General features: G+C 38.4%; 1 protein-coding gene across 2 annotated transcripts in view; it reads left to right on the forward strand.

Moving 5' to 3' along the window:
* LOC146834616 (atrial natriuretic peptide receptor 1-like) overlaps window positions 1–19,138 on the forward strand; it is a 961,499-nt gene that overhangs the window by 859,256 nt on the left and 83,105 nt on the right. Inside the window, exon 1 of one of the 2 annotated variants that reach the window (XR_014960643.1) lies at window positions 10,412–10,732. The exons of the other annotated variant lie outside the window; for it this stretch is intronic. The gene's annotated coding sequence lies outside the window, so the exon portion shown is untranslated. Of the gene's footprint in view, window positions 1–10,411; window positions 10,733–19,138 lie in introns of those variants that run through there. 2 annotated transcript variants of the gene reach the window in all.

Consider the following 19,138-nt stretch of genomic DNA (forward strand, 5'->3'; position numbering starts at 1 on the left):
AAGCTGTTGCAAGGACTAGACCCTTGCAGAGTGAGAAAACATACTGGTTTGCAAGGTCATTCTCTGGCTTGTCTTTCTAGGAAAGTTTGTGAAAGTGTTTTTCACCATTTCAGAATGCTGGCAGTACATCATAATCAAAAGCGGAAGTTAGTGAGAAGGTTGTATTATGCAAAAAGTCCAGCACTAAAGTGAAGTGAGTTGAACAGTGTTCTTTTACGTGGGTCAGTTTCAGATGTGAAGCAGGTCTGTGAGGATATTGAGTTTTTTTACTTTGGGCCTCAGCAAGAGAGTGAAGAAACTGACACATTAGTAGAACACAATGTTGAAGACAATGTAGAACCTGTAATTACAGAAAATTTGAGGATGAATTCACAAAGTTTAAGGTAATTTCAGGTGAAAGACCAAATGTTTCTCGTATTTGTTGTCGGCGAAGTCACTATAAAAATCAGACTAGGGGTGTCAATCTGTATTTTAAAAGTGAAATAGAAGATAATGATAAGTGGATGGAATTTGCAACCTATTTGTTGGTAGAGGATTGTTTTGATTTGGGATGTGAGCAGCGTATTTGCAAATATTGTTATAATAAATTAGATGAGAATAAAATGCCTGCTAGAGCTGTTCATAATAATCTAGAGTTGGTTGCTATTCCTCCAGAGCTGATTGATTTAAATACGTATGAGTCTATTCTGATACAATGTGTTCACCCGTTTCAGGCTATTGTTCGTATGGATCCCAAAACAAGTAAATTACCTCCATCAGAGTTGCAAAGAGGATTGAAAGGAAGAGTTGTGTATTTACCATTAGATTTAAGGAAAAATGTTGAAACTATTGGTGTAGATAATGCAGAAAATGAGCCACTAGTCATTCTAGTTAATGGTGTTCCTACTAAGAATAAGAAAATCTGGCAAGAGTTAGTGGATGTTAGAAAAGTGCAAAAGGCATCATTGTATCTGTTAAAAAATAATGAGTACTATAGAAATGTGTTTGTTGGAGAAGAAGAAATAGATTTAGCAGAAGATAGTGAAACATTAAGTGGACAAAATGAAAAAGTGGACATGTCCAGATGTGAAGAGATCTATGAACATTACAGTGTATATCCACTTCATTCCAAAGAGGTGATGGGGAATACAATTGAGTTGTTTCAAATGAAAAAAGCAACAGGAAGTCCCATGAGTGTATGGAAAGAAAGCTTGGAAGCTCGTTGTTTCCCGCAGTTGTTTCCAACAGGAAAAGGTGGACGATATGATGAACGTCCTGTGCAGATTCCTGCATCTGAATATCGGACAACAAGATTATATGCAGAAGATCCAAGATTACGACAATGTATCCCTTATATGTTTCATCTTCTGTTTGAAAGTGACTTGTCTGGACTTTCACATGCAGTAAATCACATTTTGAAAACTGGAATGCATCTTCAAAATATAACTGCAAAGGATTTTATGGATAAAGTGTATCAGAGAGATGATCATTTAGAATCTCAGTTGATTAATCTGATGGCATGTCAGCGTGGGACTAATGAATATTGGTACCGTCGACATGGAGAACTGAAATGCATGCTACGGAACTTGGGAACTCCTACATGGTTTGTTACACTAAGCTGTTGGGATGATTTACTTGAATTTCTTCGAGAGGCAAATTCCAATCTAAAAAATATTGAATACAAGACACCTGGAGAATTGTGCTCTTTGGATCCTGTCAATGTATGCAGATATTTCAATCATAGATTTGAAGCTATGATGTCTTTCATCTGCAATAAAAAGAATCCTCCTCTTGGAGAAGTTGTGGATTTCTTTTGGAGAAAGGAGTATCAAGCAAGAGGTGCTCCTCACATACATATGTTGTTATGGGTCAAGGACGCCCCCAAATTTGGAACAGATTCAGATGAAACTGTTTTGTCTTTCATTGAAGATTATGCTACATGTGCTCTTCCAAATAGCAGAGAAGAGAAAAACTTAAAACAACAAGTCTTACGATTTCAAAGCCATAGGTGTGGAAAATACTGTCGACGAAAGTACAAGTCAAAGGATAAGTTCTATACCAAATGTCGTTTTGGATTTCCACGTTGTGTATTAGCCAAAGGAAGAGTGAACAGTTTTATGTCAGCTGTACGACATACCATCACAAGAAAGTCTCCGAAAAACACCTACAACTTAAGAAGAAGCGAAGAATCAAAATACATAAATGACTACAATCCAGTTATTTTATCCATGTGGAACGCTAACATGGATATTCAGTATGTTGCGGAAAATTCCATTGCTGTCTCTCGATATGTAACGTCCTACATTACTAAATCAGAAAAGACTGAATTGAAAGAAATGTGGGAAGAGATTTCTCACGAGAAGACTCTAAGTAAGAAATTATACAGTTTCAGTTTGAAGATGTTATCGCATCGTGAAATTGGAGCATATGAATGTTCAGATCGGTTATCATCTGCAAGTCTATATTCCAAAAGTAGAAGAATCATTTGGGTGAGTCTAGGTCTTGCAGGAATGCGAAATCGGGTACTGAAATCTGTTCAAGAAATTGAATATTTAGCAGAAAATGACCCTGAAAGTACAGATATTTTGAAAACCAATATGTTGGACACATACTATCCAAAGAGAAGTCATCATCTTGAGAACATGTGTCTCTATGAAGTGCTGCAAAACTACACTTTTAAACGGAATATTACAGAGAACATCAACGATGGAAAATATGGAGTGATTGGTTCTGAAGGATGTCTGGTGAAACAAAGGAAAGGACATTTAATTAATCACAGAAAACTGAGTTGCGACACTGCTGACAAAAGGGAATTTTACTACTTATCCCTTTTGCAAATGTTCAAACCATGGCGTTCTGAACTGGAATTACTTGGAGAATTTCCCAGCTATGAAGATTCATTTAATGCTTGTAAAGATAGCATATAATGCAGTGCTTTCGCAAATTATGTGAAAATGTTGAATGATGAAATTGATCAAGAAGCTACAATTACAGCTGAGATTGCTAGAGACAGTTCTCAAGACAGTCAAAGGTCTGCTGCACTGAGTCAAGATCCACTAGGACAACCAATTGTTGAAAATGAAGCAGCGATTGCAATGAATGAGGTGGAAACAGCAATGTATCAAGCACAAGAAGATGCAATATAGTTAGGAAACTTGGAAGAGCAACTAAATGTTGAACAGAAACAAATATATCAGCAAGTGAAATAGCACATTGACCATGGATTACTTCATGAAAAGAGAGTGTACTCATGTACATCATTTCAACCTATCCGAATGTATGTGAGTGGTCAAGCTGAAACAGGAAAGAGTTTCTTAATTAAAGTAATTACAAGTTATCTGCAAAAAACAACTAAGTCGCATTTGTTTTGTGTTGTCACTGCTCCAACTGGGTTGGCAGCACATAACATTAAAGGAATTACTTTACATTGTTTACTAATGCTGCCAGTAGATCATGAGAACAAATTGGAATACCACAAGCTATCTGGAGAAGCTTGTTGTGAAGTTTCAAGAGTGCTGAAGAAAATGAAACTCCTTATTATTGATGAGGTGAGCATGGTTTCAAACTTGATGCTTGCCTTTGTGCATTTAAGAATGCAGCAAATTCTTAAAACAGAGTATGACGTGTTATTTGGAGGAAAACACGTCATAGTTTTTGGAGATCTACTGCAACTGACACCGGTAAAAGGACAACCGGTATTTAAAACACTTGCCCATGAAATAACCAGAAAGGCTCTTGGCAGTGTTGGTAATGTGAACATTTGGAGTAATTTTGAATACAAAGAACTGACAACAAATATGCGACAGGCAAATGATGCTGAATATGGAAGTATTCTTCAAGATATAAGAATTGGAATTCTTTCAAAAAAAGGGAAAGAAGCTTTGGAGAGTCGATTACTTTGCAATGTCTTTCCAAATAAAAATGCAGTTCCTGCAAAAGTGTACGTGGAAATTGCTAAAAATAAGTCAGTGATTTGCTTAATGCCAACACTGCATGAGTGTTCAATATTCAACGAAGAATTATTAAAACTGGAAAATGAAGAAATTGTAAAAATGGAAGCCATCGATAAAATACTACATGAAGGAATCACTATTATTTTGACTGGTAAATTGAGATCAAAACTAGATTGTTTAGAAAAAAAATATCTAAAACTGCTGGTTTGGAAAAGACACTGTATGTATGTGTAAACTGTCAGGTAATTTTAAGGCATAATTTGGATGTAGAGAAAGGTTTAGTTTATGGTGCAATGGGTAAAGTGGTGGATTTTGTGAATTATCAGAAAAAAGAAGGAATAGAATTTTTAAAAATTAAATTTGATCAGATTGATGAAGTTAAAGAAATTGGTCGCTGTTCAGTTCGTTTTTTTCTTGTTAAACATTTATATGTCCGTAGGAAAAATTTCCATTTTCTCTGGCATATGCAGTGACTATTCATAAATCTCAAGGATTAAGTGTAGACAGTTCATTGGTGAACATTGGATCTACTGTATTTAACGAGGGTATGGCATATGTTGCTTTCTCGCGAGTCAGAACATTATCTGGTTTTTGTTTTTGATTGATTTAGATGAGACAAAGGTTACTGCAGATGCAAACTGTGTAAAAGAGTATAATAGATTAAGAAGGGTGTATGCTCCAAATTTAGGTCAATATCCTGTATTTAAAAAGCGTGTGGTTGGTCGAAAAAGAAGGTTAGAGAATATCTGTACTGAAGATGTCAAGAAGGGAAAAGAACAAGATAATGTTGCGATTGCAGGTAAAAAGAAATTGGACACTGTTGAAGAGATTGTTGGTTATCAGTTTGAAAATAGTTCTGGTGTCAACTGCTATGCTAATGTAGTGGTCAATGTTGTTTTATATCTGGAAGATTTGCAAGCACAAATTATGCAGAATCGGGAAAAAAGATTTTGTTCTCTGTTGCATTCTGTTTATGAAAAATTGACAACAGATAGAAGTAAAATACAATCTGTTTCAGATGTTCGTAATCTTTTGGATGTGTGTTCTGGTTCTACACAATTTACACAAAATATCCAACAAGATGCTCAGGAATTTTTAATGTATATGCTTACAATTTTTGAAAATGAAGGTGTAGAAATAGAAAATATTTTTCGCCTTTCTTACAAATGGGAACATAATTGTGAAAATTGCATGTATACATGTAGCACCAATGTAGACACTGAGAGATTTCTGTATTTAACATTACCAGACTGTAAATCAGTGTCTTTCAATAAATTAGTGAAAGGTGCAATTCAAAAGATGGAGTGTAGCCAATGTAAATCAGAAATGTTATCCACATTATTCTTAACAAAATATGGAAAATACATAATTTTAATGATGCAACGTTGTACAGCTGACGGAAGAAAATTGGATACTTTAATAAAACAATTTGTAGCAGCTCAACCATCAATATCAGGAAGGACTTTTGTAGCAATTACAATAATTTTCCATGATGGTCCTTCCACCACATCTGGACATTACACTGCCTATCTAAAATGTGACAAAGGCTGGACACTTTGTAATGTTGCCCAGTTGGTTTTCAAACAACGTTTGCCTAGGGAATTACAAAATTCCTACCTAATATTTTTAAAGCCAAAGTTTTAGGAAGATAATTCACTCTCTGAGGAATTTATTATTATAATTTAATAGGACTACCATTGGACAATTTACATAAAGAAGAAGTGCAAAAATACCATTTGGCCTCAAGGAAAGGTATATTTTTGAATTATGGACTTTTTGGTGGTCATTTATTCGGTGATTATTTTAATGTGGCATCATTTACAGTTTTTATAAGTTAAAGTTATAACATTTTGTAATCTGTAAGCATTTCATATATGTATGATTTGTATTTTCTGGTATTTTACTGAGAATAGTATGTTGGTTTTTTATTAACAATCTTTCTAATTGTTTTTTTTTTTTGCCTGCTGTTAAGTGATAAGTACAATTGAAATCACTATTTCGAGTGAAATTCAATATATTCTGAGAACACCAAAAAAGGCAAACAAATTACTTTGTGGAAATTATATTGTGTTGTAAAAAATTTATTATTATATGTTATAATTATTTTTTTATTTTCTTTCACAGATCCAAATTTTAAAATAAACAATTTTTAAGAATTTATATTTGAATGAAAAACAGCAAAAAATGAATACCATTTTTTATTCCTATTACTGTGAAGGTAAGTTTAACTAAGTCTCAATATGCAGAATGAAGAGGTCTGCAAGAAGCTACAAAGTTGAAACACATTTCTAAGAACACTCTGTTTATGTAGTTTTGAAATCTGACCATAATCAGATATCATGTGACCTGCAAAAAAAGAGATTTGAGGGGTTCATATTATTTCACCGTTTTACCTGTTGAAGGACCGCAATCATTTCAATCATTCTTCTTTGAACATCTTTGCAGACAAAACTCTGTGCTTACCTTCTATCATTCGCAAGGAAATTTAAAAACGGAAATATTTCACTTTTTGTAACATAGTTATTGTGCAAGATACTCTTTTATATTTACAAAGAGAGGAAAAGGCACTCTGTGCACTTTTTATACTCCATGTAAATACAACCTCATCATTTAGACCACTTTGTGTTGCAAGGGTGTTCTATAAGTGTTGTTGTGCATGATTGCACTTAATACTCATAGAACAAGACACATGTCTAGATTTATCAGAAATCATAAATCTCGATATGTGTGTGAATGGTGCACCATTCTACAATTGGTGTAGGAAAGTACAACAAAGAGAATTGTTTTAATTTCTCCACATTTTTATATCTTCAATGCATGCTGAAATGTTCAGCATACATTGAAGGAGAAAAATGCATTTTCTCATTGTTTTTGTGCAGGAAGGTGTGTCTTCCTGTAGAAAAACAAACAGCACTTGACACAGATATCCTTGCACTATGGTGCAAGGGTGCCTGTGTGACCACATGGCTGCAGTTTAAGCAGCCGTGCAGACAGAAGCATAGATTTGCAACATATTTATGTACATATGTTGCATCCCTGTGCTTCGGAAGTACTACAGCACACTGCAGTTAAAGAGGTTACTGAGTGATGCTGCAGCACTTCCTTAGAGTTCTGCACTCATACATTCAACAATACTAATGCATTCACTCAGTCAATTACGTACTACACATACATTCATCTAAACTTTCACACACTAACAAAGAAATGTAGCTCTTTTTTTAAACCAGGAAAGTTAGTTCTTACACAAACTTTTTTTTTTCTTCTTCTTTTCTTTATTTTTTTGGGTTTTTCCAACAATTTTGTGATTTTTTTGGTTTTTCTGCATAAAAAAACAAAAAACAAGACAGGAGAAGCCAAACAATGAACTTTAGGGAACAATAAAAAAAATTTAAAAAAATTGCAAATGTGACTTTCTTGGCGGCGGCAGATCAGATCGATCGACTGCTCGCCATAGTCTTATTGCACTTAGTGCAGAGCACTTTTAAAAATTGAAATTGAGGACGGATGTCCAAGGTTTGGTCTGATGGATGCACTCTTGATGTGCTCGGCTGCGATGAGGTGGATGGCGCAGGAGCAGGAGTGTTTCTCATCCGTCGGCACTCCTCTCGTGCAAGATTGTTTGGATGAAGGGTCCTCATGTGCTTCATCATACTTGCTGTGCCGCAAGAGTATTTCTTGTTAGGATCCCCTCTCGATAGGACTCTTTTGCAAATCTTGCATGTGACCAAGGTGGCATTGGTCTTATTCTGCCCCTCGGGAAAAGTAAAAAATGTCCACACCACTGAAGAGAAACGTTCTTTGCGTGGTAACTCCGGCAAAAATTCATCCTCAGAAGTATGAGGTGATGCAGGTGATGCCTGCTGCCCTGAAGCCATTTTTGGTTGAAAAAAGTTAGAGCTAAGTGTAAACTTAGTCTAAAAAATCTTCTTCTCTCCAAAGAGGTGGCTCTCCAAAGAAGCTCAAAGAAGAATGATTGAAATGGGTGGGGTCTTTCAGTAGTTAGAACAGGAAGTGTAATGAACCAATCAAATCTCTTTTTTTGCAGGTCACATGGGATCCGTACACCCTGCGCGTACGCAGCACACACCCAGTGCGCATCCGCGAAATTGAATTAAAAAGAAATATAGGATTAGATGCCAAAATATTACTTTTAAGACTAGTTTAGAGTTTGTCTTCAATTAATATTCACATGAAATACATAAATATGTTTTTTTAAATGTTAAATACTTTGCGGGATCCGCGCACCCACCGCGTCATAGACGCAGATGACGCATCGCGGAAGCGCGTAAATGTCGCGTTACGTACATCAAACGTGTCGCATATAGGCAGGGAGTCGCGTACTGGTCGCATTGGAATCGCGCACTAACCACGTACCCGATGCATACAATGCATGGATGCTATTGCGTAGGGATCGAGAACGGTGCGCTTAGGGTGCGCGGATCCAAAAACATGGAAAAAATATATATAAAATAAAGTTTTGCACATATAGTTAAAAAAATATTTTGAAAAATATAAAAAAATATGTTTGAAAAACCCTATAAGTTCAAATAGTATTTTTTAATTTTTAAAAGAATTAATTGAAAAAATACATTTAAAAATGGTGATAAAAAAGTATTTTTTTAAGATGTAATTACTGAAATGACACACTGATTTTGAAAAATATAGAAATCCAATCAAAATCATTAAACATGATATCTTCAGAGATAAGTTATAGATAGGAATTAGCATTTAAAAAACGTTTGAAATTCACTGAAAAAACCATAGGTTTCATGCACGTTATAGTTAGGAATTGGCATTTAAAAAACCTTTGAAATTCATGGAAAAAACCATAGGTTTCCGGCACGTTATAGTTAGGAATTGGCATTTAAAAAACCTTAGAAATTCACTGAAAAACCATAGGTTTCAGGGGCGTTATAGTTAGCTGGACATTTCCCTCATACAAAACCCTAGAAATTCCCCTGTTATAGTTAGTTCAGCTAACTATAACTCGCGCCCCTGCAATGCACTGCTGATGACGTCACATATTACATCACTCATGACATGGTCACTGTCATCACTGATGACATCACTGATGACATCTCAAATGACATCACTGATGACGTCATCCATGTGATAAATTAGTGCATCTTCTCACACCCTAATATAACCTTTGATACACCGACTCAAAATTTCAGACGGCCATTTTGACAACCATAGATACTCCAATACCAATAACTACTCACCCACTCATTGACTTTTAGGTCTACATACATGTCCACTCACTCACCTCTACAGTCACTCATACTTACAGTCACTCTGTGCATTTATTCACCTATATAGACACTCACACACCGCCAATCATCCATTGAGGTACTGACACATCTAGTCGGTCATGCAAATAATTAATCACAGTCCAATTTACTCACCTATACAGTTAAACACACTCAAGTTCACTTACTCATAAAAATACTAAACAAATTCTGTGTCTTCCTGCAGAAAAAACAAACAGCACATGACACAGATATCCTTGCACTATGGCGCATAAAGCCACTCCCAAAATCACACACTCTCACATATAGATAGTGATATACTCTTACACATATATACACTGCGTTTCACAAATGTAGTTAGTGACACATGTATAACTGAGATATACATTCAATCACTAACACACCCATACATACACTCACCCAACCATACAGTCAATCACAGATGCACTTTTAAAACCATGCACCCAGTGAATCACCCACTCACACATCTAGTCACACAGTCACACACACCCTACCCACACAAACACTCAGGCACCCATACAGATACTCAGACAACCAATCAATAACCCATATAGACACTCATATAGCTATTCACAAAACCATGCAGCTACTTATACACCAACACACAGACACATACAGACATTCACACAGTTTAGTCACTAGTCTGCAGTAAGATACATTTAATGACTCACTTATAGAGTCAATTACGCGCCTAGAAAATCATCCATTCACACACTTGTACACCCACTTATTCTTCAACAGGCCTTTCCCTATATATATATTAAACATATTAAAACTGTTCAGAAACACACACTCAATGGATGATGTCATCAGTGATGTCATCAGTGATGTCATCAGTGATGTCACTGACCATCTCATGAGTGATGTAATATGTGACGTCATCAGCAGTGCATTGCGGGGGCGTGAGTTATAGTTAGCTGAACTAACTATAATAGGGGAATTTCTAGGGATTTGTCTGCGAGGGAAATGTCCAGCTAACTATAACGCCCCTGAAACCTATGGTTTTTTCAGTGAATATATATATATATATATATATATATATATATATATATATAAAAATAAAAATATATAAAATCACGAAAAAAGCCAAAAAAAGAGAAAAAAAGACAAAAACGACATCCTCCAGAAGGCATAGGGGCACTGGGAACTATGGCAGGAAATGACGTAACAGCCATTTGAACATATACATGGGCGTGCCCAGAAGCCAGGTTGATCGTGAGCAAAGAATCAGGCATTCCGAAACGCGTAGATCTTGCTTTGCTTAAACAGCCCGCCACGGTGTAGAAAATTAAAAAGTGCTAAAAGCAAAAGAATACGAGAGTTTGTCCCGTTTTTATCTCTCCGGCTGGGGAGATTTTGCATGCATATGGAGCGGCAAGGTTCTGTCGCAGGGAAACGAACCCACAAGGAGCGCTGCATGTCCCGGAAAAGGTGAACCAAGGCAAAGGATTTAATGAACCGGGAGCAGTGAACACTGGCAAGAAATAATGGATATTTGACACTTCACACCGCTCGAGAAAACAAACCGAGGTAAGAGTGTGACTGTGGAATATAACAGCTTGTTTCATTAATTGCATGAAAGCGAAACAGCCAGTTATGTGCCTGGGGTGTGAAATCACAGTTCTCAAAACCGCAATAGTGTTCTAACAAAGGAACGAGCGGCAATTAAACTGACTAGAGAAATTCACACAGACCCCCGGTCGTATTCACAGCACATTAAAGAAACTCTTAGAAAATTAAATTGAGGGGCTTGTTTCTTTGCAAAGCAACAGAGGATGCAGAAACGAGAGGCTAAACGAAATGAACTGCTAAGCTCGATGTTTGAGAAAGGCAATGGGGAAAAAGACGCAGGACCAGTCAACACTACAGCAAAAACAGATACAAAGTCTAAATTACGAACATGGGAAAAGCTAAGTCGTAAAGAAATAAACAAATCTTGGGAGCTTATAACACTGAAAAAATATTTGGAAGTGCAAAGGGTGCCTAGAGGCTTGAGAATAATGCTGATCCCCAGCCACCAAGACACATCAAATGAGTTATTACAGGAATGGGGCGACTTTCTCCTGAAATCATCTTTGGGTTTAATTGAAATCTTGGTAAAGCATATTGAGATTGGCCTGGATAAAATTAAGGAACAACTACATGAAACAGAAAAGGAACTTCTAACAATAAAAATGACGAGCGAGATGACTAAATTCAAGGAAGATCTAGAAACGCAAATAGAAAAACACGAGGATGTGGTCAGAGAACGTAAGCACTCGAAGTTTATGCGAGATTCAAATGATTATGCAGAAGGTCGGATATTTACTTTTGCGCGGAAATTTGACGCAGTAAAAAAACAAATGATATGGAGCAGCACCACAAGTATTTCAAGCAACGCATCATCCCCAGCATCCAACGAGGGCACGGAACAATCAATTGGAGAAAATAAGGGAAAGCTCTCTTTTTTAGGGGATATGCGCCTGGTATTACAACAGAGACAGTGGGAACAGAACCGACCCACATACCAACAACAAGGACGAAGAGGAAGAGGACGTCAATGGACATCAAAAAACCAAAGAGAAGGGTAAACAGGCGCAAACACAAATATGGAGAAAATAGGAACAGAAACAAGGAGTATGCGTCGAACAAATAACGGATGAATTACAAGTGGTGAATTTATCAAACAGACCCATATCGGAGATGGAAATATCATTATTGAAAAGAGGTATAAACTTCTGTCCAGCGAGAAGGATGGACTTAGGACAAGTAAGAATAGATATATATCTTTATATCCGAAAAATGAAATTGGCAACATTTTTCTTGGAGCAAGAGAAAAAAATCAAAATGACCACACCAGGAGAACAAACAACTGGCCTAAAAGTCAAAGACTCAAAAAGTTTCTTGACACTCTTGAATTTAGACACAGAAGATGGTGAAGAAATTTCCCTGAACAGAGCCTGCAAACAGGAAGGTGCAGGCTTAAGTGGAAAGAAATCAAAATCCAAATTTTATCCGCAACTGGCGCCTGGCAACAAAATAGTTCTGTTCCAAGAGGCGGTCATTGAAGACCTTTACAAATTGAAAAGCCTAGACTTCAAAGACAATCTAACAAAACAGGAGAGAGACGCACTGACAAACTTATCATCTGATACTCAGATTGAATTTAAAATGGCAGACAAGGGAGGAAACGTGGTTATATTGGAAAAAGGAGCATCGTTTTGGAAGCACATCGCCAATTAAGGAACATCATTTATTATGAGAAACTAAAGAAAAATCCTTTTTGGAAATAAAAGAAATGGTTGACGGCAAATTACAAGAATGGACGGGAAGGGGTCTCATAAATGAAGAAGAACGTAAATACCTGACAGTATCCCATCCAATAATGGCCACAATATACTTTTTACCCAAACTGCATAAAGATCATAAAAAACCACCGGGGAGACCTATCTTGTCAGCTAAAGGATCCCTACTAGAACCCATGGCAAACTTTATTGATTTCTACCTTATGCCCTACGTGACCCAATTAAGCTCGTACATAAAAGACACAACGGATCTGTTAAGGTTACTACAAAACACTCTGTGGCAAGAAACATATCTATTGATAACGATGGATGTCATATCCCTGTATACTACCATAGGGAACGACTTCGGATTAGAGGCATGTAATTTCTTTCTTCAAGAGCGAAACATGGAATACAGTGAACACAACAAGATGATCTTATAGATGATAACGATCTGTCTCAATAAAAACATTTTTTTCTTCGGTGAAGAAGTGTATCGGCAAAAAAACGGTACCGCGATGGGTTTTTCATTTAGCCCAAGCTATGCCTATTTAGCCATGGGATACTGGGAGAAAGAAGTAGCTTGGAGTATGGAGAATGACAGAATGTTGAACAAAATAGTTAGTTGGAAACGATTTATCGATGACCTACTGATTATATGGGACGGCACAGCTGAACAATTCCAGGAATACTTTGAAGCTCTAAACAACAGTAAAACACACCTGAAATTTACTTATGAAATAAGTAATAAACGAGTAGTCTTCCTAGACTCTGAAATTTACATTCAAAACAACCAGATCCATACCACACTTCACAGGAAAAGTACAGCGACCAATGCTACCTTAGAGGCGTCAAGTTTCCATCAGATATCCCTGATTTCAAGTATCCCTTATGGGGAATTCTTGAGAATTAGGCGAATTTGTAGTGAAGAGACAGAATGGAAGAAACATGGGGGCGACACCTTTGAACGTTTCAAGAAAAGAAAACATAATGTCAAAACAATAGGAAAATGTTGGGAAAGAACAAACAACAAATCACGAGAAGAGTGTCTGGCCTTAAAACCAAAAGAAGAAGGAGGGGAAGAAGAACCAATTCGACTTATAACAGATTACTCATTGGAAAGTAAACAAATAATGAGAATCCTACGAAAAAATTGGAAAATTCTACAACTGGACAACACAGTGAAACAAATAGTGAGAAAACATCCAACGGTGACATACAGAAGAGCCAAAAATGTAAAGGATCATCTGATCCACAGCCACTTCAAAGGGAAGAAGAAGGTAGACACGTGGCTCAACACGAAAGGTTTTGTGAAATGTCACATGTGCAAAGTTTGCCAAATCGCGAAACAAACAAAGGAAATACAGATGAGCGAAAAAAGAACGTGGCAAATTCGTCAATTAATAACATGCAAAACCCACTATGCAATATACATTGTGGAATGTCCGTGCCCCCTAAAATATGTGGGGAGCACGATCTTCGAACTGAAGAAGCGAATTTTGGAACACGTGAGGGCTACAATACACAAGGACAGAACAAACGCTGTAGCCAAACATATGGAGGACCATCACAAAGGAGACTGGAAACAATTGAGATTTTATGGCATTGACACGATCCCAAAGAAAGAACGAGGCGGAGATCGTGAAAAACAACTACGCCAAAAAGAATCGCGTTACATCTTGAAATTGCGAACATTGCATCCTCACGGGCTTAATCAGTCGGAAGAGTTGTACATTCATTTGTAATGAAAACTTTATAGCTTCTCATGGTGAAAGAAAAGAACATAAAGAAACGAATGAAAAAAGAAAAATATGGAAGAATGGTGAAGAAAAGAGAGAAAAAAAAAACCCAGAAGAAGTATAAGAGAAGGAGAGAGAGAGAAAAAAACTGATGGTCTCCCATGGAAGGGAAGAAAAATCAAGATAAAAAAACAATATTCCTTTAAAAACAGAAAGAAAAAAAGAATGGGCATTAAATGCATAATCAACTATTTCTGTTAATGATTTGAACTTTGAAAAATTTATATTACTTGTCAATATAATGTCACCTTCACGTTCTACAAAAAGTTACGACAAAAATCACGAAAAAAGCCAAAAAAAGAGAAAAAAAGACAAAAACTACATCCTCCAGAAGGCATAGGGGCACTGGGAACTATGGCAGGAAATGACGTAACAGCCATTTGAACATATACATGGGCGTGCCCAGAAGCCAGGTTGATCGTGAGAAAGGAATCAGGCATTCCGAAACGCGTAGATCTTGCTTTGCTTAAACAGCCCGCCACGGTGTAGAAAATTAAAAAGTGCTAAAAGCAAAAGAATACGAGAGTTCGTCCCGTTTTTATCCCTCCGGCTGGGGAGATTTTGCATGCATATGGAGCGGCAAGGTTCTGTCGCAGGGAAACAAACCCACAAGGAGCGCTGCATGTCCCGGAAAAGGTGAACCAAGGCAAAGGATATATATATATATATATATATATATATATATATATATATATATATATATATATATATATATATATATATATACACTCATATATATATGTATATATATATTTATATACACACACACACACACACTGCATGGGGAAACGTGAAAAAGTCCTAAGCATATCACAAGTTTAAACAGTTACTGAAATCTAATATTCAAACAAAGTACTACCATTTCTGTTGCTGTACATACATCACTATTATAGTATATATCACAATATATTCTATTTTATTACTTTCAAATTGTGCACACTTTCCATAAACGTAGGTTTGCACACTATGAAAGTGATAAAGCAGAACATAATGATAATTTATACTTTTCAGAGGCTCCCCACCTGATGTCTTTAACTAGTTTTGGCAGGTTCCAATTGATGTATGAGTGAGGTTTGATTGAGATATGCTTGTGGATATGCTGCAATTGTATTAATGTTTGTTGAGAGGGTCTGGCTGAACCTTGAGCGAAAATATTTGTGCACATTATTGCCTATTGGTATCAGTTTTGTTATCGTATTCTATGCTCCACAAATGAGGATTGAATATGTGGAATACAGTATCACAATGTGCTAAAAAGAGAAATAATATTGAATAAATGTTCTCTGATAAAATATACTAAGTTTTTGGGGTTATTATACTTATTGGCTCAGGATACATGTTATATAAAAATAAATTATGGGATGTACACCAATGTAAAGAAATAGAGTTAGAGGTTTTTGTTTGTTGTGCTAAGGTTATTCGCTCCTGCGCCTGCCTCTCTTTATTCAATTTGTCAGGGGTCCCCTTCTGAAGCGAGTGTATAGACGGACCAGGGGCATTGTGTATAAGAAAGCAATATGGCCAGAGGCATCTAAAGGGAGGGACTGGAACAGTAAGGTGCAGAGATGTTGTGATTCGGAGATATTGACTTAGTGAAGTAAGTTTGCCCAGAGAGACTGTGATGTGGCCAAAGACAAGGAGGCTAAGATACCGACAAGGAGATTTAGGCCTCCTAGGTAGGCTAACATACATGAAATGAAGGTTTTTTTTAAATAAAACCCTTGGCTATTAAATGCCCTGAATCCACATCTGAGAGCTTTATCAAACTGCAGGCGCCCCTGAAAACTTCAAACCTGCTTAAAACTGAGTTTTACATATGAAAAGGGTCTTGACTAAAGAACATTAGACAAGCTTCTAACACAGGGCTACTCAAAGTACGGCCCAGGGGCCACATGTGACCCTCCTGACCTTTACATGTGGCCCCCTGATCAACAGCAGCACTGGGCTGCTGTTCATTGGACTCAGCATGAACATTAAGATGATGTTAAAAAAACAGGCAAGCCTTTATTTAAAGGAAGTTAAGCAAAGGAAGTAACTATGTTGTCCTGCACAACTTAACTTTAGGAACACCTTCATTTTCAAATCCATCTTTCAAGCTAAAGTGTAAAAATATGATAAGGTCTCTTCAAAATTCAAAAAGTGTATTTCATTAAAATACAGAACCATTCCACCTTAGTATACCAGATTGTATCAGTGAAATGAGAAGTATTTTTTTAAAGTATTTTCAAATATGAATTTAAGAAACATGCATTCTTCCCCTACATGGACAACAATGCCAATAGTGAACAAAGAGGCAATTCAGTTGTGATGTGCACTCTTAGGGTGGCTTAGGTTTCCATTATACAGGAGCAACATTATAGTTTATTTTATCAAAAACAGGAGAATGTTTTGTATAGCACATGTCCTGAACTAATGTATTTTGAGATCCTCTTATAGACCCTAGACTCCTGAGGCGTGAGCCGGGAGTGAGATTTGCTAACTTGTATTTTTCTGTACTTACGCTCTCCTCTGGCAATATTTCTTAGCTTTTTTAATTTGCGCTGCATTAATTTACTTTTTCACACTTACCTGGCTGCTGAGCACTGTGCTATTACGGAGAGGGCTCCGAGCTGGTTGGAGGTGGCTTGGCTGGGGGAAAGGCTGCAGTTCGCTCGGGGCGGCAGGAGTGAGACCGCCATCTTGGGTAGACTGCAGGTCAGCAAGATAGTGTTTGCTCCCCTGACTCTTGAAAAGGAGGCACAGCTGCCACCGCGCAAACCCTGGACTCCTGAGGCGTGAGCCGGGAGTGAGATTTGCTAACTTGTATTTTTCTGTACTTACACTCTCCTCTGGCAATATTTCTTAGCTTTTTAAACTTGCGCCGTATTAATTTACTTTTTCACACTTACCTGGCTGCTGTGCACTGTGCTATTGCGGGGCGGGCTCCGAGCTGGTTGGAGGCGGCTTGGCTGGGGGAAAGGCTGCAGTTTGCCTGGGTCGGCAAGAGTGAGACCGCCATCTTGGGTAGACTGCAGGTCAGCGGGATAGTGTTTGCTCCCCTGACTCTTGAAATGGAGGCACAGCTGCCACCACGCAGCGGACGGGCACACCACCGGCGTGCCAAAGGCAAGCCCATCTGCGCACGTCCGCGCCAGTATGTCGCCAGTCGCCAAAACCGTGCCCATTTTCCCACCGATCATCTCAGATACTCGCGTGATGAGCTCCTGTTTTTGGAGTTCAATTGTCCTTCGTCAGCATGGGTTCCTCAGGACGGCCCTTTCAAATGCAACTTATGCACATTTCAACTCCCTTTGGAGGAGTCCCTCCCATGCCCTTCTGACTACATGGATTACAAATTTCTAAGTCTAAATTGCCGGTCATTAGTGAAACATCATGCCGAGGTCTTTGATCTGTTAGTCGACGAGTCACCCGATGTGTTATTCTTAACGGAGACTTGGCTCACTCAAGAGTCGGTTGCGGAACCCTGGCTGTCCCTTCCCTAAGGTTTTGTGATGAACTGTGTAAACAGAGGAGTTGGTAGAGGAGGTGGTATTGCAATTATTGTCAAGGATGTTTACACCTGTAGTTTCAGTAAGGAGAACATAGTGGACTGTGAAAGTGCACTGTTTAAAATCAGGCTGAATCATAACTTGACTGTATCTGGCCTTCTCATCTACCGTCCCCCTGGCCCCTCTAGCCTGTTTAGGGAAGATTTATTGAACAAAGTCATGCTATACGCTAACAGCGCAGCGAATTTCACCATTTTAGGCGACCTTAATCTTCATCTCGAGAATTGTGGGAAGGCTGAGATTACCAGCTTTTTGGCTGACCTTGAGGCTTACCAACTGGTCCAGCGGGTCCTTGAATGCACGCACATGGCCGGTCACCTACTTGACCCCTTATTCTCTAACCTAAGCACGCTAAAGGTACTGCCGCCGGTTCCGCAGGCCTGGACAGACCATTTTTTGGTCCCATTTTCGCTGCGGCTGCAGGGAAAGACAGACCCGAATCGTCCTGTTCCAGTCTTAAAACGTCCCTGGCATAAACTGGACATCGGTCGTTTTTCTGCTTTCCTGTCCAGCCACAGGCCTCAGTTGCCAATGGATGTGGAGCTGGCTAACTCGCGCTTTCATGAGTGGCTGACATTAGGTCTGGATAATTGTATCCCGGCCAAATTGGGGGGGAAGAACCGTGGGCCGTCTAACCCTTGGTTTAATGACTCGCTAACTACAGCCAAAAAGGGTTGTAAACAGCTTGAGCGTGCCTGGAGACACTCTTATGATGTGGCTGCAAAAAGTAAATACCGAGCAGCCATCAAGCAGTACCACAAACTTATCTGGAGAGCCAGAGCGGAGTACGTGGCCGATAAAATCTCAATTAGTTCGAACCCCGCCATGACGATCTTCTCTCTGCTTAAGGGCATGAAGAGCGCAGGCTCTTCTGGGGTCTCCCCAATTGCCTCGCACCATCAGTGTAATGAGCTGGCTAAGCACTTTGTGAACAAAGTGGAGAAGATTTATCTTGGACTGCCTACCGTGGCCGCCTCTGCTGAGGTGGTGGTTCTGGGGATTGACAGTCTCTCGGTGTGGAATACTCTGTCATCTTTTCCTCTCCTTTCCCCCTTGGAATTTGAGTCCCTTTGTTCGAAAATCAAATCGGGCTCGCCGGCTGACCCTTTGACACCTGCACTTTTCCGCTAGTTTCATGATCTTATTTCTCCTGTGAACATTGATCTGGTCAACCTCTCATTGTCTTTAGCATCCATACCCGGGGCGTGGAAACACGCCACGGTTACTCCACTGCTAAAGAAACCTTCCTTGGATCCTGCCGATCTGGGCAACTATCGCCCCATTTCCCAGCTGCCTTTTCTGGCGAAGCTGGTGGAATCTCATGTG

This window comes from Triturus cristatus, chromosome 4_2, assembly GCF_964204655.1.
Source record: "Triturus cristatus chromosome 4_2, aTriCri1.1, whole genome shotgun sequence".
Classification (NCBI taxonomy): Eukaryota; Metazoa; Chordata; class Amphibia; order Caudata; family Salamandridae; genus Triturus; species Triturus cristatus.